At 43.4% G+C, this 26545-nt stretch overlaps 1 protein-coding gene across 5 annotated transcripts in view; it reads left to right on the top strand.

Moving 5' to 3' along the window:
• The first annotated feature begins 22125 nt into the window (after nucleotides 1-22125).
• Nucleotides 22126-26545, top strand: part of DNAJC22 (DnaJ heat shock protein family (Hsp40) member C22) — an 82483-nt gene continuing 78063 nt past the window's right edge. For 4 of the 5 annotated variants that reach the window (XM_033935944.1, XM_033935940.1, XM_033935943.1 and 1 more), the window contains exon 1: nucleotides 22126-22179. The gene's annotated coding sequence lies outside the window, so the exon portion shown is untranslated. Of the gene's footprint in view, nucleotides 22184-26545 lie in introns of all 5 variants that reach the window. The other variant, XM_033935942.1, reaches the window with a different exon arrangement.

The raw sequence follows: 26545 nt of genomic DNA, 5'->3' as shown, positions 1-26545 counted from the left end.
GAGAAAGGAAAATGGTAAAACCAGAGGACATAATTTGAGGTTGAGGGGTGGTAGATTCAGGGGCAATGTTAGGAAATTCTACTTTACGGAGAGGGTGGTGGATGCCTGGAATGCGCTCCCGAGAGAGGTGGTGGAGAGTAAAACTGTGACTGAGTTCAAAGAAGCGTGGGATGAACACAGAGGATCTAGAATCAGAAAATAATATTAAATATTGAACTAGGCCAGTTATTGGGCAGACTTGCACGGTCTATGTCTGTGTATGGCCGTTTGGTGGAGGATGGGCAGGGGAGGGCTTCAATGGCTGGGAGGGTGTAGATGGGCTGGAGTAAGTCTTAACAGAGATTTCGGCAGTTGGAACCCAAGCACAGTACCGGGTAAAGCTTTGGATTCTCGCCCAGAAATAGCTAAGAAGAAAAAAAAAAAAGAAAAAATTTAAATTGAATCAGGTTGGGCAGACTGGATGGACCATTCGGATCTTTATCTGCCGTCATCTACTATGTTACTATGTTAAAAGTCTCTATTAAATCCCCTCTCAGTCTACTCTGCTCGAGGGTAAACAGTCCCAATTTCCTAAGGCGCTCTTTGTAGCTCAAATTCTCCAATCCCTTGACAAGTTTCGTAGCTCGCCTCTGTACCCTCTCCAGCAGAGTTATATCTTTCTTGAGGTATGGAGACCAGTGTTGTACACAGTATTCCAATTGCGGTCTGACCATTGCTCTATAAAGTGGCATTATTACATCTTCCGATCTACTCGTGATCCCCTTCTTAATCATGCCCAACATCCGGTTAGCTTTCTTCGCCGCTGCCGCGCATTGTGCCGAAGGCTTTAGGGTTCTGTCAATCAGTACCCCCAAATCTCTTTCCTGTTCGCATTTTGCTAATGTCGCCCCCAACATCTTATACTCGTGTTCTTTGTTTTTTCTTCCTAGATGCATCACCTTGCATTTGTTTATGTTAAAATTCATCTGCCACTTTGTTGCCCATGCTTCCAACTTGTTCAGATCCTTCTGGAGTTCCTCGCAGTCCCTTTGAGAGTCAACCGCCCGACATAGTTTTGTATCGTCTGCAAACTTTATTATATTGCAAGTTGTTTCCTCTTCCAGATCATTTATAAAAATATTGAACAAGATGGGTCCAAGAACCGAGCCCTGGGGCACGCCGCTAGTCACCCTCTCCCAGTCCGAGAATTTCCCATTTATGGTAACCCTCTGCATTCTGTTCTCCAACCACTTGCCGATCCATCTGTGCACTTCTCCTCCTAGGCTTAGTAGTTTCTTCATAAGCCTTGCATGTGGAACCTTGTCAAACGCTTTCTGGAAGTCCAAGTAAACTATGTCCACTGAATCTCCACTATCTACTTGTTTGTTCACTTTCTCAAAGAATTGTAGTAAATTTGTCAAACACGACTTCCCTTTCCTGAATCCGTGTTGACTAGCCCTTATTAGGTTGTGATCCTCCAAATGTTGTACAATGTTGTCTTTAATCAGTGTTTCAATTATCTTCCCAGGAACCAAAGTGAGACTCACAGGTCGATAGTTTCCTGGATCACCTCTTGATCAATTTTTGAAAATTGGGATAACATTTGCTATTCTCCAGTCTTCTGGTATTTGCCCGGTTCTAATTGACATATTAGCCACAGATTGTAGCAATTCACCAATTTCGACCTTAAGTTCCTTTAATACTCTCAGGTGAATTCCATCCGGTCCAGGGGATTTGTCGCTTTTCAGTTTGTCAATCTGAAAGTATATCATGTCCAACGTCACATTTACTGTTGTGAGGCTTTCTTCTATGCCTCCGGTGAATATCTTTCCTGTGTCTGGCACTGTTGAAATGTCCTCATTTGTGAAGACAGAGGCAAAGAATGAATTTAACCTATCGGCAACCTGTTTATCCTCTTTATTGACCCTTTCTTTCCTTGATCGTCGAGAGGGCCCACTGACTCTCTTGCTGGTTTCGTACCTTTTATATATCTAAAAAAGGGCTTGAAATTTTTGGTTTCCTGTGCTATCTTTTCTTCATAGACTTTTTTGGCGTTTAGAAGGAATCTGAATATTTATAGATTTTCCTTTCAATAATTTTTGTAATCTGTGTACAAGTATGTTTATTGCTTGTTTGTATTAAATAAATTGAATAAATAAATAATTAAAAAAAAAAAAAAAGAAGGAATCTGAAAGCCTTCTGCCGACCATTGTTTTGATGCTTAGGGCTCCTTTTACTAAGCCGCGGTAGCGTTTTTGGCACGCGCTGATGATTAGCGTGCGCTAAACCCCGCGCTTTTATGCGGGAAAAACTAACGCCAGCTCTATGGAGGCATTAGTGTCTAGCACACGCGGTATTGTAGCATGTGCTAAAACCGCTAACGCAGCTTAGTAAAAGGAACCCTTAGTTTCTTTTTTCAAAAAGTTGAGATCACGCTCTTTTTCTGTTTATTATTCTGATTTAATTTTGTACTTTAGGAACTTTGTAAGGGAATAAAGTGGTATATAAGGCTGATGAACAGAATAGAATAGAATATGACCGGTGGAGAGGCTGACTGCAGGGCAGATAAAACTCAGGTGCTGGAGCAAGTTGTAAGGTTGGAGGAGGACAGCAGATATCGGTCCAGTAAATATGTGAGGATTTGCCAAGAGCCCACCTAGTGCAAATCCACTAAGCAAAGAACAGGGCGTCTCATAACCACCACTAGAGACTGGCAAAACACCTCATCATGCCAGTTCTTTTTCTTTTGTGCCTCTCTTATCCATCCCCATCTTCCTTTCACAAGTTCTCTCTGCCTGACTCGTTCTTTGTTTCTTCCTCTCTGTCTCTCTCTCTTCCCCCTTTGCTTCCTCTCTATATACTGTATCTGTCCTTCAGCTGCAATGGAGGATGTATGATGGTTAGAGGTTCAATTAATTTTTATTGTTATTTTAATTTTATTGATTGTTTTGAGTTATTATTTTAACACACTTTAGGCTACTGGTGTGGTGTGATATCAAGTCATGCAAAGTACCTGCGTCTGACATCTCTCCATCACTTTCTTGCTGCCCTCATGGAATGGTGCTAATATCCCCACCCTCCATCCCCACCACCCAGTTCCCTACAGCCTTCCTGCTGCCAGCAGCTTTGACAGAGGCAGGCTCTGCAGTGACGGACAACTCCAAATCCCCCCCACCCCCAGCAAGAAATCAATAATTCTGACCTTTAACTGGCTCCAGAGCTTCCAGGCAGAATGTGAGAAAGAAAATGCTGCTCCGTGATTAATTCAGAAAAGCTTTGACAGGGCGGTTGTTGGAAGACCCAGAAAAAATGGATCCAGGCCGTGAATTATCTCTTGGAATAAATATTCCCCAGAATAATTATTCTTGTGCCCCTGGAATATGTATGCCCTGGTGCTTGGGAAAAATATAACCTGGAATAAATATCCCTTCATCTCTCTAAAAATAAAAAATAAAAAAGCTTCTCCCGCTGCTCAATAGAAGCAGAGCAGATCTCTCTCCTTTCCTCTCTCTTTGTCTGTCTACCTCTGTCTGTCTGTCTGTCTGTCTTTCATGCCTGACAGTTGAAAAGTTGATCAGCTGTCAGATACTTTTCTCTAGACAGCAAACAACTAGCACAAAATGTCAACATCATTTTTCTGTGATAACTGAAGTAGGAGCTTTGGAAAGGGCTCTATCTCTCCTGCCCAAACTCTTGTTTTAAGGAAGGAGAATTTAACTCCCTGCATGCTTCTCTCCCATCATACTGCCGAGTCTTTCATATCTTTGGTAGCAAATACATTAAAACATATTTTCCTTGATTCAAAAGTTATTTTACCTGTGCAGGTCAATGGGGAGGCATCACCTGGGATACTGTTTTCCGTTCTGGAGACTATCTTAGAAAGGACAGATACAGAATAGAGATGACCCAGAGAAAGTGATATGAGGGGCCACCATAAGCATATGAGAGGATACTGCTGGACCTAGATATGAATACCTTAGATAAAAGGAGAAGAGGTGAGCAAGATGGGTGGTTACTCAAGATACCAGGCCTGACAAAAGAGACAGAACTTGACTCATGTGTGACCACTTGTGTGTGCCCCAAATGACATCAGGCAGCTGCTTCATCAGCACAGGACCACACCCTCTGCATGCTTCATTAGAGGGGGAATCCCTCCACATTGGGACAGAATCATAGTTATCAGATGCTAGGATCCACTTTGTTAACATCCATGAAAAAGATCTGGGTGTCATTTTAGACAAGTTGATGAAACCTCCCACCCAATGTGCGATGGTGGCCAAAAAAGCAAACAAGATGCTAGAAATTATTACAATATGTGCAGGGCAGCTGTTACAGTCCAAAACAGCAATGGTAGAACTTCATTCTCTTCCAAGAACACACTGAAATAACCTACACAGAGTTGGGGAGTAGAACACTAAAAGGCAGTGTGCATAGAGGGATCAAAGTTGAAGCTCAAACCTCGTCCCAGTCTGGTAGTACATTACATTACATTAGGGACTTCTATTCCGCCTATACCTTGCAGTTCAAGGCAGATTACAAAAGAGCTAACTGGACATTTCCAGTGAAGTTACAACAGTTTTGGGTTTTGTTTTTTTTTGGTTACAAGGGAGGAGAGGTAGCTGGATTAATTCTGGAAGAACTTGCAAATTGGATATTAAATTGACTGTACGTTACTGTGTGATATAACAAATAGATTACATTTAGAGTACAAATAAGATTACGTTACATTTCAGGGATCTAAATACTTGGTTGGTGTTTTGGGGAGGAAGAGATTATTTAAGTGGAGGTTTTGGGGGAGAATTTATATCGGAGGAGGGGGAAGGGTTGGGTTAAGATATCTGGATAAATTTTTTGAAAAGTAGGGTTTTGATTTATTTTCGAAAAGTTTTGAAGTCGCCCGTTGCCGTCAACTGGTTGGAGATGGAGTGGTTAACTTTTGCTGCCTGCGTCGCCAGAAGGTTATCAAACATCTTTTTGCGCTGAGTGCCCTTGAGTGGAGGGAAGGCAAAAGGGTTCGGAGTTCTTCTTTGTCTTGAGGTGAGGATCTGGTTTAGGCGGTTGTTTAGATAGGGGAGGCGGAGCCGTTTAATGCTTTGAATAATAGTACTGTTATACCGCGTATCTCTATAGCTGGGCAATAAAAAAATAACTAATTCTTGGGGTACTGCTGGATGCTTATGATGTGGATTGGCCAATGCTGGAGAGAAGGTGTTGGTTTTCACAAATCTGTGGTCTTACACAGTATGAAATGTTTTATATTCTAAGTGCTATGCACTACCAGGTTCAAAGGTTGGTTGGTGATACTATGTAGGCAATGGCCCCTCCCCCCTCCATGGTAGATGCCATCATTGAATTTGAGCGATACATAGATAGCCTGAATTAAGCCCTATGGTTGTAATGTTCTGAAAGGAGTCAGATTACATCATCCGTAATACAGGATAGACATTGCAGTGACTTGAGTATGCTTTGGGAGGAGAGAATATAGGAGAAAAAACTTAGGCAATGTGAATGGAGATTACTTGTATTCATAGGAGCCAGGGTTCAAAATGATTGGGAGTGCTAATCCCCAATGGAAATTACCCTTCCCTGGTCACAATTGAGCTTGTTCAATACTGGGGGTGTCCCCACAGCACCCACAGAGCTGACTCCTATGCTTGTGCCACATTCCAGCCTGACTATGCAGCCTGTTTCTGTCTGAGCTGGAAAATAGGAGGCAGACACAAGCACTAGTTGACCAAAGAAACCCTAACTTCAGTAGACATGGATCTTTCCACAAGCCTCACCAACCTTGGTAGTCTTACTAATGAGTCACAGAAAAAGGTCTGCGTGTTTGGTTAAGAATTAGTTTTATAAGAAACAAAATTAAAGATGGCAAGGCCTGAAATGGTCTACTAGCAGAGCATGTGAAGTCTGTGAGGTTGCACTATCAAACTGCAGATGAATCGGTTTCTAAAAGAACTTCGTGGCTGAATGAACTTCTGCCCTCCCACCAGTAGGTGTTAGTAAGTTCTCCCATGGTCTGATCACTCCTACTTGCTCTGTGGTTTCAACTTTCAGAAACCATCTTGCTTGAGACAGTGTTGCCAGTTGGGTGGTTTTCTCGCCAAATTGGGCTACTTTTTAAGCCCCAAGGCGGGAAATAAAGGGCTTTGCAAGGTGGCAGGTTTTTGTGCAAGATTTTTTCTGGAATTGGGCTTATTTTGGGTGGGTAATGGGTTTGCTGGCAAACTTCCTGATTTTTTATTTCTATTGGTTCTGCTGCAGCACAATGGGCCAATCACATATGACCTTAGGGACTCTGAGGTCATTTGTGATTGGTCCAAAGTGCACCAGCTGAACCAATGAAAATTGAAGACAAGACTGGAGCAGAACAGCATGCACTGTTGAGATCAAACTTGGACCTTGCCTACTTTTTTGGTAAAGTTTGGTTTGGTCCTCTACCCCTCTAGTGTGCACTCCATGTTAAGTAACCCTCATGAGTTCCTGGTACTGGTCAGATCTCAGTTGCAATCCTATTAGCCTTTGAACTCAGACTGTCTTTTGTAATTCTACTTCTCTCCGGACCCTAATTCCATGCTATGGTCTTGCTTCAGCCTCTTAAGTGGTCTAACTTGTATGTTCAGCTGAATATGTCTTAAAGTCAGTTTTCTTGCTGTGTCTGGCAATGCATCCCCATGTCTAGATTTGTACATTCAGGGCCTCAATGCGGGAAGAAGGTGGTTGCTTCAGGCAGAAGTCCTCAGCCTCCTCCTTCTAGTGCTTGTCTCATCCTTGGATTTTGCTTTCCTGATAACCCATTTTACTCCAAGAATCGTCCTAGAATCCACCCCTGTAACAGATTTTGAGTAAAAATGGGAGAAAGTGCAGAAAGGGGGGAAGGATAGAGTTGTTATTGGGCTTCATATATAAGCTGATAAACTTATTAGACCACAAGCAATCTGGTTTTCAGAAATTCTGTAGCACCGAAACTTATTTAACTCTTGTCACCAAACTTAGGTTACTAATTGACCAAAGCCAATCTGCTATTTAAATGCAGTTAGACCTTTCAGTGGCTTCTGATCTAGTTGATTAAACATAGAAACATAGAAATAGACGGCAGATAAGGGCCACGGCCCATCAAGTCTGCCCACCCCAAAGACCCTCCCCTACCTTTCTCTGTGAATAGATCCCACATGTCTATCTCATTTGGCCTTAAAATCAGGCACGCTGCTGGCCTAATAACCTGAAGTGGAAGACTATTCCAGCGATCAACCACCCTTTCAGTGAAAAAGAATTTCCTGGTGTCCCCGTGCAGTTTCCCGCCCCTGATTTTCCACGGATGCCCCCTTGTTGCCGCGGGACCCTTGAAAAAGAAGATATCTTCTTCCACCTCGATGCAGCCCGTAAGATACTTGAATGTCTCGATCATGTCACCCCTCTCTCTGCGTTCCTCGAGTGAGTACAGCTGCAACTTATCCAGCCATTCCTCGTACGGGAGATCCTTTACTATTAGATAAGTTGGATTTGAATGGAATTTTAGCTTTTTTAATAAACAGAAGTTACAAAGTTAACAGAAATGTGGAATATTCATCTACTTGGAATCTCAGTTATGGAGTACCACAAGGGTCCCCTTTATCTCCAATACTATTCTGCATTTTTAAGTCCCTTGGAAGAGAACTTAAAGCTTTAGATTTGTGTTACTTCATATATGCTGATGATGTTCAGATCATTTTCCTGCAAATGAACACTAATGAAAAACCTTTCAATGATATGAATGACTGGGTTTATTTTGAAAATTTCTAATTTGATGATAAAGCACTCAAACTGAACTCTACCAAGACAACATTGATATGGGTGAATGGAAAAATCTTCATAAGAAAATAAGAGTTGCTATACTGGGTCAAACCAAAGATCCATCAAGCCCAATACCCTGTTTCCAACAGTGACCAATCCAGGTCAAGAGTACCTAGCAAGATTCCAAAGAGTAAAACATGTTTTATGCGGCTTATTCAAAAAATAAGCACGGTATTTTCCCAAGGTCATTTTAATAATAGCTGATGGACATTTTCTTTAGGAAATTATCCAAACCTTTTTTAAACTCTGCAAAGCTAACTGCTTTCAACACATTATCTGGCAACGAATTCTAGAGTTTAATTTCACATTGTGCAAATAAATATTTTCTCTGGTTTCCTTTGAATCAAATTATTAGCTTTAATGCATGCCCCCCAGTCCTAGTATTTTTGGAAAAACTAAACAAGCGATTCACATCTTGTACCCATTCCAATCCACTTAATATTTTATTGACCTCCTCTCTTCTAACTGTAAATCCCATACTAAATGGTAAAAATATTGCCTTACAAGCAGTGGTTCATACAGTAGTGTAAGGATTTAGTTAGACACAGAACTGAAAGGTGATTATCAAATAAAACAACTATTCTCTTCAGTATTTATTCAGCTTAGTTTGGTGCGTCAGACCTGTGCTTATTTCTCTCTAGATGACTTGCAAAAAATAGTCCATGCTTTGATTTTTTTCTAGAATTGATTACTGCAATCTGTTATATTTCAGTCTATCCAAAAATTCAATTCTCAGGCTCCAATTATTACAAAATACAGCAACAAGGATTCTAGTCTATAAATCCAAATTTGACAATGTAACCCCTTTACTAAAAAGTCTGTATTTGCTTTAGATTGCTGCCAGGATTGAATTTAAATCTTTATGTTTAGTTTTACAGTATTGTATGAAGGATGTCCTGTGTATTTAGTCTTAACTAGTTTCTTTAAGGACAAGCTGAGGTTCATGTAGATTGATTTATAGAAATAAACTTGTAGTTCCTTTATCCTATTCTTTGAAGTTAAAATCATCTTACAAGAAGCTATTTTCATTTTCATCTGTTTTCTTTGAATTCTTTGTCTTTAGAACTCAGTTTTTAGAGCAAGATTATTTGAAAACAAATTAAATCCTGGCGGTTTCAAAACAGTACAATTTTGGATTATGTGGCGGGCCTTTTTCGAAAAGGACTTCTAAGTCCTATTTGGACATTTCCCACTAATCATCCAAAGTCAGAAGCACAGAAATATCCATTTTCAAAAGCCAAAACGCTAGATGTCCAAAAGTGTATTTTTGGGGAAACTTATCTATTTAGACGTCTAGGCCGGCAGAATGTCCAACCCTTAGGATGCCTAACTTTATACCCCATTTTCGACCAAAGAAACGTCCAAGTTGAAAATGTCGAAATGCTCCCAGCACACCCCCTGGAACTCTGGACTCACAGTGGGAGAAATGTCTAGCTAGACGTCCAGGAAAAAGGTTTTGAATATCGGCAGTTGGACATCCCAGCGATTAGGTTGTTTTTTTGGACATTTAAGGTTTTTGATTATGATCTCCATAGACTGATATTTTGCTTAATTAGATTATTTTTACATTATCTTGCAAATACAGGTGGAGGGGCATAATTGAAAGGGACATCTAAGTCCGTTTACGTCCATCTCGCAAGTCGTCCAAAGTAAAAAACAGCTTAAGACACATTTTCGAAAGATACATCCAACTTTTTTTTCGTTTTGAAAATCGTCTAATTATACGTCCTGCCGATCTGATCGTCCAAGCCACTAAATCGTCCATCTTTATACCACATTTTCGTCCAACTTTCCGTCCAAGTCCAAAACGCCCTGTTGGACGTGTGAGGGGTCTGCAAAGTGATGGACTGCACACCCAGACATGCCATCTAAATAGTGGGGTACCTTACAGGGCACTGCTGTGAACTTCACAAAAAGGGTGCCATGTCTTCTCCTCCCTACAGCTCCCTTATAGGTTATGGTGAGCCCCCCAAACCACCTCCAGAATCCCCTAGACCCACTTATCTACCACCCCAATAGCCCTTATGGCTGCAGGAGCCACTTGTATGCCAGTACAAAAGGGTTTTGGGGGTGTATAGGGGAGTGCACATGTTTAAGTATCAATGCAGTGATTACAGGGGCTTATGGGCATGGGTCCACATCTCTATGGGTCCCTAACCCACTCCCAAGATGACTTAAGCTGCCTCTGGGCTGGACGACTAGGCTTTCCTATGCCAGGCGGCCAGGTGATGATGGTCTGGAGGCTGAATTTTAAAGTTATGATTAAAATTTTTATGGGGTAGTGTGTGGGGGGTCTGTTTTATGTGTTTCAAGAGCTTATCTGATGACTTTAGGTGGGTTTTTGTGACTTAGACCATGTTTTACATGGTCTAAGTCACAATGTCCAAGTTCCGTCGATCCCGGCCTGTATAACTTTCGGTTATACATGCTGTACGACTAAGTCTAAGCCGGCCCACATCCCGCCCAACTCCCGCCCTTGACATGCCTCCCGAAAAGCCCCGTTTGGCTTTGGTCGTTCAGTGGCATTATGAAGGCCTAGGTCATTTAGAAATACGTCCAAAACCCGTTTTTAGTATCGGCACTTGGACGTTTTTGAGAAATGTTCGTCCAAGTGCCGACTTAGGCCGGTTTTTGGACATTTTTCTCTTTCGATTATGAGCCCCGTAGTGTATAATGATTTGCTTTACTTTGTAAGTCATCCTGAGCCATTAGTTGTGACGATCTGTAAAATTGTTATGCTATGTTATGCTATCTCCCCAAGTAGGCAAATCTCAGCTTGGCAGACTGGTCTTTATTTACTTTAATTTATTTAACCCCCCCCCCCCCCCCTTTATGAAGCCGCATTAGGCCTTTTTTATTACTGGCTGCAGCAATATTAGCTTCGACGCTCATAGGAATTCTATGAACACTAGAGCTAATACTGCCGGCAATAAAAAAGCCTAACACGGCTTCGTAAAAGGGTGGGGTGTTTAGATTTACTTACTGCCTTTTCGGGGAAATGCACCCAAACCAGTATACAAGAAATACAAGCCAGACATAGACAATTACAGTCATAAAAACATTAAAATCTATTTATTTTTATTTATTTTAGCATTTATACACCGCTAAACTGCCTAAGCGGTTTACATTCAGGTAGTTTCAAGTTTCAAGTTTCATAAAAATTAGATTTGATCGCAAAATCGTAATTCGATGCGATTTACAAATAATAATAAAATTGGGGTAAAAAGAAAAACACACTAATCAAACCAGATGGTTAAAACAACTTTAGACCAACCAAACACAGAAGGTAAAAAATAAAAAATAAAGGGTTAAATACAATTTATAAACAAATAAAAAGGGCAGGGTGATGAAACAATAGGATGGGGAAAAGGTTACCCGCTCAATTTTCACTTATCAGCATTACTAGTCCTCTAATACGCATCCTGAATATATAAAATTTGCATAACAGTTAAAAGCGTCCTTAAAAAGCCAGCTTTTCAAGAGACTACAAGTGTCTACCCTTATCTGTGGGTTCACAATCTGACTATGACATAGTATGTGCTACTTACAATGTCTTAACAAATTATATATCTCAAGCCTATGTTTGGGCTACCTCACTTGAACATAAAATAGGTTGTGGGTCTGAGCACTAATTTAATTAATTTAATATTTATTAATTTCCAATCTACTGATAACAACCCCAGATTGCAGGATGTTCAGAAAAGAAATAAAGACTATACTCTTCAAGAAATCCCTGACAAAGTCCTAACACCACAAGTACCTTCTTTCCCCCCCCCCCCATATTCTTTCTGACCCCCAAATCAACCTGACTCTCTTTTTACCCTCTCTAAAAAGGCCAGAGATCTTCTATTGTAACCCTCCATCTATTACTCTTTTGTAATCCGCCTTGAATCGCCAGGTAATGGTGGAATAGAAATCTCTAATGCAGGGGTGTCCAACTTGCGGCCCCGTGAAGTATTTTGTGCGGCCCCGGTCGAGGGCAATGCAGTGTTTTCCTCTGCTGCCCCCGGGTGTTTACCGTCTTGCCGGCTCCCTCCTCTGTCTTGCTGCAGCGTTTGCGCATTTGCGCAGCCCCAGAAACATGTTTTTCGGCCAATGCGGCCCAAGGAAGCCAAAAGGTTGGACACCCCTGCTCTAATGCAATGTAATATGTGGAATTATAAGGCTGTGATATACATTTTTATGTGTTTTATCTACTTACAATGTCAACACAGTACCTGTATGTTGATTATTATATTTGTATTGTGTATGTTTTATTATTCACTACCAATACATTTAAGATTGTGTGGATTATAAATATATACATACATACATATCAAAACATCATAGGGCTCCTTTTACTAAGCTGCGATAGTGTTTTTAGCGCACGCAGGATTTTAGCGCGTGCTAAACCCGCGCTACGCGGCTAGAACTGACGCCATCTCAATGCTGGCATTAAGAACATAAGAACATAAGCAGTGCCTCCGCCGGGTCAGACCATAGGTCCATCATGCCCAGCAGTCCGCTCCCGCGGCGGCCCAAACAGGTCACCTGTCTGAATCATCAGAAGGGGCCCCCTTGCCACCCTGGTTTCCCATTGAAGTCCTATCTTCCCATCGAAGTCCTAACCCTCCGGTTTTGCACATGCACGACCTGGTCGGGTTTCTATACTTATTTCCTGGATACTTCTCTCAGTATCCCACGATCCCTTTATCCCTCAGGAATCCGTCCAATCCCTGTTTGAATCCCTGTACCGTACTCTGCCCGACCACCTCCTCCGGCAGCGCATTCCAAGTGTCCACGACCCTCTGGGTGAAAAAAAACTTCCTTGCATTTGTTTTGAACCTATCTCCCTTCAGTTTCTCCGTGCTAAAACTGCTATCGCAGCTTAGTAAAAGGAACCCATAATAGATAGCATAGGGTGTCAGGGGGGAGGTGATAAGAAAGAGTAAAGTGAGTTAGATAGAAAATAAGGGTGACTAACAAGGAAAAACTGCATGTGGGGATCAGAAAAGCTGCTTGAAAATGATCCCAGCTAGAGTAGGAGTGGATAAGCAGGTTCTGTTTCGGCAGGTGCAGCTGGTGTTACTTCTTGTGTGTGCGATTAGCTAGTTAGTTGCTTCTTCTATGAGCTTTGGAGAAGAGCCAAGATTTTACCTGCTTCTTGAAACAGAGATTGTCTTGTGCTAGGCCCCCCCTGGCTTGTGAGCCACACATGGCTCTTCTTGCATGTGGCTGCGGCTCTCCCTCCCCATCCCCACCCCCATCCCTTTAATCTCCCTCCCAACCCCACCAGGTACCTGGTGGGTGGGGGTTCAGGCAGGAGCACAGCCTTCTCGCTCCTGCCTCCTCACGGCTGCCTTCTATAATAACTGCCGTAACCTCTCACAGCTGCTCGCGGCATTTCCTGTAGTACCGCGAGCTGTCTCAAGAGGTTGCAGCAGCCATGTTAGGAGGCAGCCACAAGGAGGCAGGAGCCACCGCCACACTTCGAGCTGAGGGTTTCAACGTATCCTCAACGATGACACCTAGATCCTTTCCCTAGACAGTAACGCCTAAAGTGGAACCCTGCACCACGTAGCTATAGTCTGGGTTCCTCTTTCCCACTTTGCACTTGCTCACATTAAACGTCATCTGCCATTTTGATGCCCGGTCTCACAAGGTCCACTTGCAATTTTTCACAATCCTCTGGCGATTTAACAACTTTGAACAACTTACCCCCCTCTTTTACGAAACTGCGATAGCAGTTTCTAGTGCGGGGAGCTGCGATGAATGGCCCGCGCAGCTCCCAACGCTCATAGGAACTCAGTGAGCGTCGGAAGCAGCGTGGGCCATTCAGGGCAGCTCCCCGCACTAGAAACTGCTATCGCAGTTTCGTAAAAGGAGACCTAAGTATCATCAGCAAATTTAATTATCTCACTAATTATTCCCATATCTAGATCATTGATAAATATGTTAAAAAGCAGCGGTCCCAGCAGAGACCCCTTCTCTATTGACAATATTGACCATTTAAACCTACTCTCTGTTTTCTGTCTTTCAACCAGTTCATAATCCATAATAGGCCATTATCTCCTATCCCATGAATTTCTAATTTCCTCAGAAGTCTTTCATGAAGTATTTTGTCAAATGCCTTTTGAAAATCCAAATACACAGTATCAATCGGTTCACCTTTATCCACGTGTTCATTCACCCCTTCAAAGAAATACAGTAGACTGGTGAGGCAAGATTTCCCTTGACTAAAACCATATTGACTTTCTCTCATTAAACCTTGCTTATGTATATGTTCTGTCATTTTATTCTTTATAATAGCCTCTACCATTTTGCCTGGCACTGGTGTCAGACTCACCGGTCTATAATTTCCTGGATTACCTCTGGAGCCCTTTTTAAAAATTGGCATAAAAATGGCCAACCTCTAGTTTTTCAGTACTATGCTGGATTTTGAAGAAAAGTTACTAATTACCAATAGCTCTGCAAGTTCATTTTTCAATTAATCAGCACTCTAGGATGTATATCATATGGTCCAGGTGATTTGCTACTGTTCAATTTGTCAAATTGACCCATTTCCAGTGTTACAGAGATTTGTTTGAGTTTCTCTGATTTATCAGAATTGAATATCATTTCTGGCACCAGCAACTCCCCCACATGCTCCTCGGTGAAGATACATACTTGCACATACATGTTTTGTATATGTGGGGAATAATTTTATAATGGGGCATCTGCACAAATTTTCAATGCAGTGGCATAGTAAAGGGTGGCAGTCTGTCCCAGATGCCGTCTTGTTGGGGGCGCTGGCATCCATCCTCCTTTCCTTCCCCCCCCCCCACTCCTTCCCCGCCTGCGCATGCCCGCCCCTTCCCTTCCCTGTACCTCTTTAACATTTCCGACGCAAGCAACAATCCTAACCTGCTGCTCGCTCTAGCATCAGCTCTTCCTCTGATGTCACTTCCTGGACCCGCGCCTAGGAAGTTAAAATAAGAGGAAGAGCAGCAGTTTGGTGTTGCTGATAGCACCGGGAATGTTAAAGAGGTATGAGGGAAGGATAGAAGCTTGAATGCGCGGCAGGAGAGGACAGGGAAGGAGCAGATGGGGCACCTCTCACTCTCGTTACATCACTGTCTCAATGTACCTATTTTATAAAGGCAAAATAGACAACTATATTCCATTTACAAAACAAACTTCAAGAGTAACCCCAGCACCAAACTGGACTGATGTAGCAGCAAGCAGAGGCTTGGGTGTCCTGTTCAAATCACAATGCAGTTCCTTGTGATCTTGGGTAAGTCACTTAACTGTCCATTACTTCAAGTACAAACTTAGCTTATGAGCTCTCTGGAACAGGGAAATACTGAGGTCAATATTCCTCACGCTTTAACCAGCCAGAAATGGCTCTCGGTGATTAAATCACTTGTACGGTGCTGCTAACTGCTTCAGTGGCACTTAACCGTTTAGCACAGCTGAACATAAATAGCTGGTGCCAAAATGAAACTGGCTATTTTGGGTTCTTCCAAGGATGGAGTCGGCACTTGGCCAGCTAAGTGTCGATATTCGGGTACTTAACCAGCGAGGTTAGCTGCATAAATAGGACCATAGCTGTATGCGGTAACTGCTAAATATTGGACTTAACCAGCTCCGGAAACCTAAAAATTCAATGTCGGTGCCTGGACATGGCCTGATATTGGATTTTTGGGTTTAGTGCTGGCAGTAGTCTGGGTTCATAGACAACCCCGCGAAAGACAAAGGCGCGCGCCGACAACTGAGCTCAAGACGGAGGCGTGCGCCTAAGAAAATTACAGTTTTTAAGGGCTCCGACAGGGGGTTTTGTTGGGGAGCCCCCCCAGTTTACTTAATAGAGATTGCGCTGGCGTTGTGGGGGGTTTGGGGGGTTGTAACCCTCCACATTTTACTGTAAACTTAACTTTTCCCCTAAAAACAGGGAAAAAGTGAAGTTTTCAGTAAAATGTGGGGGGTTACAACCCCGCAAACCCCCCACAATGCCCCCACAACGCAGCGCGATCTCTATTAAGTAAAGTGGGGGGGTTCCCCCCATGTCCTCCCCCCCGTCGGAGCCCTAAAAACAATAATTTTCTGCGGCGCACGCCTCCACACTGCGCTCAATTGTCTGCGCACGCCTTTGTCCTGGCGCGCTTTTGACCTGACACCGTAGTCTGTGCCATGCTGAGCACTACCGGCTCCATATCAACCCCACCTGATTGCAACTCACCTTGAGCTACTGCACAAGCCAAATCCTGAGTGGAGTAGAACGGATCGATTTTTCACTCTGTCATAAGTTACAAAGACTAGGGGACACTCGATGAAGTTACAAGGAAATACTTTTAAAACCAATAGTAGGAAATATTTTTTCACTCAGAGAATAGTTAAGTTGTGGAACGCATTGCCGGAGGTTGTGGTAAGAGCGATAGCGTAGCTGGTTTTAAGAAAGGTTTGGACAAATTCCTGGAGGAAAAGTCCATAGTCTGTTATTGAGAAAGACATGGGCAAGCCACTGTTTGCCCTGGATCTGTAGCATGGAATGTTGGTACTCTTTGGGTTTTGGCCAGGTACGAATGACCTGGACTAGCCACCGTGAGAACAGGCTACTTGGCTTCATGGACCATTGGTCTGACCCAGTAAAGCTATTCTTATGTTCTTATATTAATCCAAATGAATAAATATTCAGTCACACACATTTACACCTGCTCTGAGGCAGAAGTAGTCATGTGTGTGCACTCTGTATGTATGCATATACATAATTATGCATTCTTGCCCTATCCTAAATACACCCCTGGAAATGCCTCCACACAGTTTTGTATTTGTACACAAGTATTACTCACACACTATTTTATGCAATTTTTCTTCCATGTGTATGTATGATTTATGCAGAAAATGCTTTATCCAACTGCTCCTACACGAGCACACAGCGCCACAGCCGCAGCCAAATGAACTTGGGAAAATCTCTTGTTGCCTGTTAGCAGGCTTGAAGAGGAAATTAGACTGGAAGGGAGCGATTTGGGAAGGAGGGCCAGATTCTGTACAGCTGTGGAAAACCCAAGTGGTTTCATTCCTGGCTCTAGCATTGATTGCACAATTTGTATTTCACTCCAAAGCCGCTGTATCCAGCCCCTGAATGAAAAAGGCAAATCTGACATTTTTAAATCCAGATACTTAAAACAAAAATCAATAGGACCCAAGAGAGGCCTGGGATCGATGGCTGTGATTGTGAAGTTATCAGGTCTTGGAATAGCTTGTAAATCATTAGAGGAGGAAAGAGAAGGCCAGGACCAGTCCTCAGGGTTACAGAAGTGCTAGAAAGGGTACAATTCTAGCTTCATGGTCACCCCATTTTAGAAGCACCCTTGTAGGCCAAATCAGAACTTGAATTCGCTATGTGTAATGGGATAAAATCTGATGGCCTGAAGCAGTGAGAGAACACTGAGGTCAGAAGTCCAACATAGAAAAAAAAGGGCATCTGGAAAAGCATAGCTGTAGAGGACAAAAAAGGTTTCTTGTGGTAATGTCCGATATGGCATTGATGAACATTTGAGAGCTAACCTCGAAGCTAAGTAATAAGATTAAAATAGAAGAAAAATACATTGAGTAAGGAAATTAAAATGAAATACAATGAAGAAATAGTTATGGAATTATGAAATTAAGAATAAGTATGAAACTAAATGAATTTTAGAGTTTTGAGTAAATAAACAATAAAGTGGACTGATGAAGACAAGAGATTGCTGGGCATTATTCATGGTCCAGTTGATATCCGAAGGTCCATACAAATGAAAAAATAAAGAAGTAATATATATCTACATATACATATATTATGAAGTATATGTTAGTACTAGACCAATAATCTCTTTACAGTGTATATGGGGCCGCAATATATAAACAGGCACCATATAGCTTTACAATATTAGAGATTTAAAAAGAGGACAGAGAATAGTTAGTGATTTAGAGAGAAGTGATATGGCACCAGGACATCTGGTTGCAGCTTTGACTTCTGGGTAGGGTTACTATATGGCTCAAGAAAAAGGAGGATGGATTGAGACATCCATGTTTTACTTCTATTAAAAGCAATGGAAGTAAAGAAGACAGATTGAGACATCTTGGCTTTACTTCCACAATGGAAGTAAAAGCCAGATGTCTCAATCTGTCCTCCTTTCTCTGGAACCATATGGTAACCCTACTTCTGGGCCTCAAGGGCAAGGTTGGTCATGAGCCAGGCCTTGTTTGCACTTATATCACACCTGCTCAAGGTGGCACCTCCCTGCAGGCAGGCTTGGATGTTAGAGCCTTCTACATAGGCCTGAGAGATAAGGGATGCTGGTAATGTGAGTACTGAACAAACTATCAGCTGCAACCTAGAAATGAAGAAAGTGAAGATACCGAGAGATGAGGTCCAGTCGTGTCTATTGTGCTGTCACAGTTCTCACTCCATGTACAATCTTCTTCTGCCCTCCCCACTGAAGTCCTTTTGGGATGGGTTTTCTAACCAGCTAATTTTTGGAGGCAGCTGATTCAGCCTCTGCATTTAAAAGTTTGCTTCCGCCAACTAGCTAAATTTAAACCCTTACATTCACAAAGCATACACAAAAAGAGGCAGTTCCAAAGCCAGTTAACACTAATTTTCACTAGCTGCACTACCAGATTGTCAGATTTTGGTTGGCTACATTTAGGAACTATATAAAGCCTTGTGCTGAGTGTCGCATCAGAATTTACAGTACTGCTTGGCTTTATGTAGTAAATGTGCTGAGCTCTCTGTGTGTAAATGCAAGAGTGCAAGTGTCCATGGAGTGTGCTACAAAGAAGTGAAACATGAAGAACTGGTCTAAGGGGGGTTAGCAAGAGCTGATAAGAAAACTGGTTTTAAGCAGGATGGTAGAGAGAAAAATGTAGTAACATCTGTGAGACTGTGAGTTGACAAAAAATAAAAATAAAAAACGGGAAAGAACAGGGCCAAGAGCCTGAGGGAGGGTGCACATCCTCTGGTTAAGGCCTCTGCCCTTGGGTACCCCTGTCCTGTTGTGTGAGTGCTTATCCCTCTTTGCTCTAAACCAGGGGTGTCCAACCTGCGGCCCTGTGAAGTATTTTGTGTGGCTCCGGTCGAGGGCGATGCAGTGTTTTCCTCTGCTGCCGCCGGGTGTTTACCATCTTGCCAGCTCCCTCTTCTGTCTTGTTGCTTGTGCGGCCCCAGAAACATTTTTTTCAGCCAATGCGGCCCAGGGAAGCCAAAAGGTTGGACACCTCTGCTCTAAACCTTGTAGTGATTTGCAGCCAGAAATTGCATGTTATGTGACTGTGTTACTTCTGAAGAATAAAACTTTGATTTGGATGTGATTGGCCATCTGTCTTCAGTATGTAGTGTTTAGTGTATTCTCTTACGGTAACCTTAAGTTATAATCTATATAATAAAACCGTAGGCGGCACATGCACAGTCTTATCGGCGTGCTTCCATGATCCGTATGTCCGTGGCCGCCAAGAGTGCAGCATGCCCCGCACTTACTACGGCCCCACGCGCAGCTGAGTTCGGCACGGCGGTTTCCCCAGATAGGGGAAGTCGAACAACTCACTCCCGACGCGCAGCTGAGTTCGGCACGGCGGTTTCCCCAGATAGGGGAAGCCGAACTGCTCACTCCCGCCTCATGGTCCTGCCGCTGCTCCTGTTCACAGCGGCCTGCACGTCGACGACTCACCCCCCCCCCCCCCTGGTGCTTGGCCCGCCAAACAATTTCTGCCGTTGCCGAAATTTGCCCCACCGTTCCTTCCCTTCCTCCATCAGGTACAGTTCAGCTCCGCTAAAAGGAGCTGCTTTGAAATTGGATCCCTGCCGCCACCGTAACACGTTCCCTCTGCCGCGGTCCCATATGTCAGAGAAGAGGCGGGACCAAGGCAGAGGGGAACATGCTACGGCAGTGGCAGGCCTCCGATTTCGACGCGGCTCCTTTTAACATTGGTGGATTCACTGCACCTGATGGAGGGAGGGAAGGAAAGGTGGCTGTGCGCTGTTGAGCCCCTCTTTGCCCTCAGACCCTCTCCTAACTGCTCCCTCCTGTCTCAGACCACTGGGGGGAGGTGCCTGTCTTCAGCTGCAGGGATGGAGGGAGGGAAGAAGAAAGAAGGGTTAACTGGCAAGCGAGTTATCAAAAGCCAACCATAGCCTGGGACCCCTACATGGTATGAATAATGACCAGACAACAAAAGGTAAGAAAAATAATTTTATTTTCTGTTTTGTGATTACAATATGTCAGATTTGAAATGTGTCTTGAGGGAGGCTGCCGCGGCGGCTTTGGACAGAGGGGTACCATTTTTGTGGGAGCTGGCCTTCGGAGAGGCTTGGGACACGGGGACGGATGCAGGAAGGGCTGCCGCTGCGAAGGGCTTTGGTGGGGGAGCCAGCCAGACCGCGAGTGTGGGGCCGTTGTAAGCGCGGATTGGTCAAGGAGCCGCCGTTGCCGAGGCTTTGAAATTGCTCTCCCACCGTCACTCCCTTCCGTCCCGGCTCTGCCTCTGCCCCTGCCCAGGTTCAAAAGCAGGAGAGGCGGTCATCTAGCACCCGTTAATCTAATGGGCTTAAACACTAGTAATAATAATATAGCTTTATTTTTATACCTCACGATTCAGTGTGATTTACAATAAGAAAAAACTGCAAAATGCACAGCGATATTATATCATTAAAAGTGCATTAAAAAAGTACAATTTTACATATTTGTCAAAAAGATTAGTTTTCTAAAAGTCTGATAAGATGAAGAAATTGTTATCAAATCACCAAAACATTTATTCCATTTCCCTGCCTGAAATGAAGGTGTTTTTTTTCTAGAAACCTTTTTGATTTACAACCTTTTATCGAAGGGAAAAAAAACAAAGAACATCTACATATGGAACTGTTTAGTTTCCAAAAATTCAAAGTGATCAGTATAATAGCCTGGAATGAGGCCAAATAATGTTTTATAACACAAACAAGCAAATTTAAAATTTATTCTTTCTTCTATCGGAAGCCAATGCAACTTCCAATTATAAGGTGTTATAAGTTCTGACTTTTTCAAATTGAAAATCAAGTGCACTGTCATATTCTGAACAATTTGTGTGTGTAGGTAAGTTGTAGCTTTTTACTGGCTCCGTAGGAGGCTCTCCCTACAGTTGAAAGTATGGTTTGGTTTGGCTGACATTTTCCTGAGGGTAACTGGCTAAAATAAACTGTTCATCTCAGAGAACCCAACTTACCCATTTCAATGCTGGAGATTTCAGGCCAGTCCTAGATTTCAGGTCAGCCCATCCTGGTGCATTATGGGACTTGCAGCACTGATTTCAGTGGACAGAATCAGGAACTACAAATCCTACACTGTTTGGGGTTGTACGTTCAAAACCAGGACTGACCAAAATGTCTCCGGCCTGGAACTGGGTAACTTGGAATATCTGTCATCTTATTTGCTCAGCGCCTCTGAAAACTGACCCCCCTTTGCATGCATGTTTGAATCCTGCTCCTCTAACTTCTGCTGGAAGTCTGTCCCAGATGGCTGTTCTCTCTCTTCAAATGATGGCCCTTTGTGTCCGAGCTTCTCAGTCTGTAGAAAATACTTCCAAGGTCTGGTATGTTATCTGTCTGAATGTTTGTATCAAATCCCTTTTTCCCCTTAGAGCAGGGGCTCAACCCAGTCCTCAGGACACACTCAGCCGGTCAGGTTTTCAGGATACCCCCTAATGAATATACAATATACTAATATTAGAGTTAATAGGGAGAAGGCACCTTTAATACACTGGTTAGCTGCTGGGCACAACTCAGAAGATTTATGGTTTGCTGTTTTACAGCAGGTCAGGTTGGTGAGAGGGGGTGATGCCTCCGCTTTATTGTTGAGAAAAGAACAATTTATATTTGATTGGAATACGATAGAATCCAAGGGTCAAAATAAAGAAATTGAAAGGTCAGCGTTATGATTGGACCTTGGAGGTTTGGTTAATAGTGGAATCTTTGGCACACATGCGCAGTGTATTTAAGGGCTGGCATTTTTGTCCATTGGTCTGAGTGGCAGGACGCCTGATGTAAGATTCCCCTCAGGGAGTTACAGCTATACTGAGAGTATGATAAAGAACAGTATTTTGAACATTTATTGTAAGGATTTTCTTGTGTATTTGAGATGGTAGTGGTGACTGAGTATTAAGTTGCATGTATCTTGTTGTTCTGATTGTTTAGAACAGTGTATCTCAAACTGGGTGCCGCGGCACACTGAGGAGGAAGAGAGACGCCTGCCAGCTGACTTCCCAACGCAGTACAGTGCCAGCGCTGCCCGATTCGCCGAAGGCCTGCATGTTTCCCCCTTCTCTTTAGCGTCCTCCGGCTTCCCCCCTGGCCTGCCGGTCTCACCTTTAAAGCTAATTACAGCAGCCTGCAGAGGATCACCGGTAGGTAAAATGATTTTATTTTCAATATAGAGATTGAAATGTGTCAGTTTTGAGAATTTATATTGTGTGTGTATATGGAAAATGAATGGAAAACATTGCATTACAATTAGTAAAGGGGATGGGATCTGGGGCAGAGCTTGGGTGGGCCTAGGGAGGTCTGTGGTTGGGGTACTCAGTTGATATTTGTTAGACTTAGGGGGTACTTAGCTTGAAGTCGTTGAGAAACATTGCTGTAGGCAATCAGCTGGCGCCAGTGCCTCTCCTTCTCTCCGGCCCTCTTCCCTGCTGGCACCCCCTACTGGCGTCTCAGGGCCCATCTGGAGGGCCTCTGCACATGCACGGACATCGACAAAATGATGTCACGCATATGCCTCAAGCCGTGGCTACTACCTTTAGTGTGCCCCGGCTCGAGAAAGTTTGAGAGACACACTGGTTTAGAAGAATGGATTAAGCCACATGTGAGTAGCACGAAGTGATCGCAGTTCCGGCTCCTGAAGATGAAGTAGCAAAGCACAGCCCATGTCAAGAGTTGGAGTCCAGTTGAATTAGAGTATACTGCACGATGACGGAGATATTTTTGATCACCAACGAGATGAAATGAAAAGTTGCAACACATCAAGTTTTTAGAAGATTTTTATTACGCGGTGGATGTATAGTAACTGAGATAGTTTAACTACTTGAGTTGCTAGTGTGGACTTTTTTCTCCTAGAACCACAACACAATTGCAACATAACTTTGAGTTTATAAAAGTTAATCTAAAGCATTATAAGATATTATGTAAAGGTATTTTTTTTTGCCTAATTTCATTAGAGATGTGTCGTTATGAACTTATGTAAAGTTTGTATGCTGAATAATAAAAATTGTATATATGTAGATTTAATTACATGAAACCCAAAATATATCGAGAATAATAAGAACATAAGAAATGCCTTCACCGGATCAGACCAAGGTCCATCTAGTCCGGCAATCCGCACACGCGGAGGCCCATTTAGGTGCTCCTTTTTGGAGACCTGGATTTCCCGTATCCCTCAATATGATTTGCAAGAAGGTGTGCATCCAACTTGCGTTTGAAACCCAGCACAGTATTTTCTGCCACCACCTCCTCCGGGAGAGCATTCCAAGCGCCCACCACTCTTTGTGTGAAACAGAACTTCCTGACATTTGTCCTGAACCTGCTGCCATTCAGTTTTAGGCTATGACCTCTTGTCCGCGTCACATCTGAAAATGTCAGTAATGCTGCTTCCTGGTCAATTTGATCAAATCCCTTTAATATTTTAAAAGTCTCTATCAGATCCCCACGTAGTCTTCTCTTTTCGAGGGTGAACATTCCCAGTTTTCCGAGGCGTTCCTTGTAGCTTAAATTCTCCATGCCTTTGACTAGTTTTGTGGCTCGCCTAGTGTGTTGAATTATAAACAGATACCACCAGGTATTTATGAAGCTACACCATCTTCAAAGGTCACTTATTTGTGATAGAGATTGTACAGTGAGCACAATTAGCCCACCACCTAAACATCTCATTTCTCAATCACTGCACAAGTGCTCCTTTTGGGTGTTCAAATCTGGTTTTCTTATTAGAGAATGACACAGGGAAAAAAAATCTGTCCCCTTCACTGCCCCATCACCGGACCACCATCCCTTTCACCGCCCCATCCCGGTCCCCACAGCATCCACCCTTCCCTCTCACCACCTCACCGCCCTTCAGTGGCCTGAGAATCTCCCTCCCCCTTACCTTCGTGGCGTAAAGAAATTTAAGGAAGGGAGGGCGTGCAGTCACCGATCGCATGCGGCCCCTTCCCTCCCTAGGGAACAGTGATCACAACATGATCCAGTACAAATTAGAAGTAAGAACATCAAAAGGGAAGAGAACCACAGTGACAACGCTCAACTTCAAGAAAGAGAACTATGATGCTATGAGAGTAATGGTGAAAAAAAACCTCAGAAACAGCTCAAGGAAAACAGAGACCGTGGAGCAAGCCTGGTCCCTATTTAAGGGCACCCCAGATTTAGAAAAGGGTGCATAAAAAACCGAACAAAAGACCCAGTATGGATAACCAATGAAGTGAAGAAAGCGATAGGAGACAAGAAAAATTTGTTCCGGAAATGGAAAAAGGCCCAAACCCGGGAAAACTGGAAGGAGCACAGGAAATGCCAAAAAGAATGTCATCGAGTGGTTAGAAGAGCAAAAAGGGAATACGAAGAAAGACTGGCCAGGGAGGCAAAAAATTTCAAATCGGTCTTCAAATACGTTAAAGGGAAGCAACCGGCGAGGGAGGAAGTAGGACCGTTGGATGATGGAGACAGTAAGGGAGTGATAAAGGAGGAAAAAGAGGTAGCTGATAGGTTAAACAAGTTCTTCTCATCAGTCTTCACAAACGAGGACACATCCAGTGTACCAAAACCCGAAGAGATCTTCAATGGAGACCAAGAAGAAAAACTGTCAACAATAGAGGTGAGCCATGAGGATGTCCTCCAACAGATAGATAGATTGAAGAGCGACAAATCACCAGGCCCGGACGGAATCCACCCAAGGGTACTAAAAGAACTAAGAAATGAAATAGTGGAAATACTCCAACGAGTTTACAACTTATCCTTGAAAACTGGCGAGATCCCGGAGGACTGGAAGATAGCAAATGTTATACCTATCTTTAAAAAGGGATCGAGAGGTGACCCAGGAAACTACAGGCTGGTAAGTTTGACATCGGTTCCAGGCAAGATGGTAGAGGCACTGATAAAGGACAGCATCTGTGAGCACATTGAAAAAAATGGACTAATGAAAGCGAGCCAACATGGCTTCTGCAAAGGAAGATTATGCCAAACAAACTTACTGCACTTCTTTGAGGGGGTAAACAGCCAGATGGACAAAGGGGAACCCATAGACATCATTCATCTCGACTTCCAAAAAGTCTTTGACAAGGTACCCCATGAGCGGCTACTTAGGAAGCTGTGGAACCACGGGGTGGAAGGGGACATACACAGATGGGTTAAACACTGGTTGGCAGGCAGGAAGCAAAGGGTTGGAGTGAAGGGCCACTATTCGGACTGGAGGAGGGTCACGAGTGGAGTTCCGCAGGGGTCGGTACTCGGACCGCTGCTGTTCAATATATTTATCAACGACCTAGAAACAGGGACGAAGTGTGAAGTTATAAAATTTGCGGATGACACTAAACTCTGTAGCAGGGTTAGAACTGTGGAAGAATTTGAGGACCTACAAAGGGACCTGAACAAACTGGAGGAGTGGGCGATTAAATGGCAAATGAACTTCAATGTAGGGAAATGCAAGGTCATGCATATAGGGAAAAAGAACCCGATGTTCAGCTACCAAATGGGGGGATTAGTACTAGAGGCAAGCAACCTTGAAAAGGACTTGGGTGTGCTGGTGGACACAACAATGAACTCAACAGCACAATGCGCAGTAGCCTCAAAGAAAGCAAACAGAATGTTGGGTATTATTAAGAAGGGTTTTACAACCAGAACGAAGGAAGTCATCATGCTGCTGTATCGTGCAATGGTGCGCTCGCATCTGGAACACTGTGTCCAATATTGGTCGCCGTACCTAAAGAAGGACATGGAGATACTTGAGAGGGTTCAGAGAAGAGCAACAAGAATGATAAAAGGTATGGAAAACCTTTCATAAGCAGACAGGCTAGAAAGGCTGGGGCTCTTCACCCTGGAGAAGCAGAGACTCAGAGGAGACATGATAGAGACTTACATGATCATGAAGGGCATAGAGAAGGTGGAAAGGTACAGATTCTTCAGCCTATTGGAAACTACAAGAACAAGGGGGCACTCGGAGAAATTGAAAGGGGACAGGTTTAGAACCAATGCTAGGAAATTTTTCTTCACTCAGAGGGTGGTAGACACCTGGAATGTGCTTCCCGGAGGATGTGATAGGACAGAGTACATTAAGGGGATTCAAAGAGGGATTGGACAAGTTCCTGAAGGATACGGGGATTGAGGGATATAGATAGAGGTAGAGATAGGATTATGGAAGGGTATAGATAGAAGAACAATGGGGATTGAAAGATTTTAGACAAAGGATCACTTACAGGTCATGGACCTGATGGGCCGCTGCAGGAGTGGACTGCTGGGCATGATGGACCCCTGGTCTGACCCAGCGGAGGCAACTTCTTATGTACTTCCTATGTTCTTAAATCTCTCTCATGCATATTCATTGTGGATATCCTGAAAACCTGGCCTGCCTGTGGACCTCAAGGACTGGAATTGTGTAGCCTTGCAGTACAGGTTCTTCACTATTTTGATGACCCTCTTCTATACTGCCTTTATTGAGGAGATAGTGCTATAAAGTCTTACAACGCAGAATCCTGGGCTCTTAAATATGCCTGTTCTACCCCACTCCTTCCACAA

This window comes from Geotrypetes seraphini, chromosome 3 (genome assembly GCF_902459505.1).
Source record: "Geotrypetes seraphini chromosome 3, aGeoSer1.1, whole genome shotgun sequence".
In the NCBI taxonomy this organism is placed as follows: Eukaryota; Metazoa; Chordata; class Amphibia; order Gymnophiona; family Dermophiidae; genus Geotrypetes; species Geotrypetes seraphini.
Note: the sequence above shows the minus strand (reverse complement) of the source record. Positions and strands in the feature narration are given on the sequence as shown.